The sequence below is a fragment of the Octopus bimaculoides genome, chromosome 7 (genome assembly GCF_001194135.2).
Source record: "Octopus bimaculoides isolate UCB-OBI-ISO-001 chromosome 7, ASM119413v2, whole genome shotgun sequence".
In the NCBI taxonomy this organism is placed as follows: Eukaryota; Metazoa; Mollusca; class Cephalopoda; order Octopoda; family Octopodidae; genus Octopus; species Octopus bimaculoides.
The window spans coordinates 96919651-96920617 of NC_068987.1; the positions used below are offsets into that span (position 1 = coordinate 96919651).

General features: G+C 38.2%; 1 protein-coding gene across 4 annotated transcripts in view; it reads right to left on the bottom strand.

Moving 5' to 3' along the window:
- The window catches only part of LOC106880214 (myosin light chain kinase, smooth muscle), a 133766-nt gene that overhangs the window by 4992 nt on the left and 127807 nt on the right, over window positions 1-967 (bottom strand). The gene's annotated exons all lie outside the window — the stretch shown is intronic.

Sequence of the window (967 nt, forward strand, 5' to 3'; positions counted from 1 at the left end):
CTATATTTCATCTATTACTTCTAATAGTTCATCATCTTTTCTACTCTAGGCACAAGGTAACTGGTACTTAGTTTATCGACTCCGAAAGGATGAAAAGCAAAGTTGACCTCGGCGGAATTTGAACTCAGAACGTAAAGACAGACGAAATACCACTAAGCATTTCGCCCGGTGTGCTAACGTTTCTTATTTCTTTATTGCCCACAAGGGGCTAAACATAGAGGGGACAAACAAGGACAGACAGAGGGATTAAGTCGATTAGATCGACCCCACTGCTCAACTGGTACTTAATTTATCGACCCCGAAAGGATGAAAGGCAAAGTCGACCTCGGCGGAATTTGAACTCAGAACGTAAAGACAGACGAAATACTGCTAAACATTTCGCCCGGCGTGCTAACATTTCTGCCAGCTCACCACCTTCTGATAGTTCATCATATGCTATTCAAAATTGTATTCTTCACGCACTTGTTCCCTCTTCGTATTCTATTTCTTTCGTCTTTATCCTTTTTTTCTTGCTTCTTCCTTTTTTCTATTATTTTCCTTCCTTTTACTCTTTTCCTTTTTTTCCAGTCCCTTTCTCCTCCTCCCACCCGTTTTCCTCCTTTACTCCCCACCCACCCATTATACTTTATCCTCCTCATCACACTCTATGATTAGAAAACTATAAATAAATGTGAAAATCTCATCAATTTTCCAGTCACAACTTGCCTAAAGATCCAGTATGAACGCAGGTGAAACTCAGAGTAGCAAGAGACTGACTCGATCAAAATAAAATATCACTACTCTCCTACACAGACACACACACACACACACACACACACACACACACACACACACATATATATATATATATAAATTTGTAGCTTTAGAGAAAAGAACCAATGTTCATGAACTCATCGATGAAAATCCACAGTCACATATAGAAAAATTAATAATTAAAAGCACAATAAATGAGTATAATATAATACAA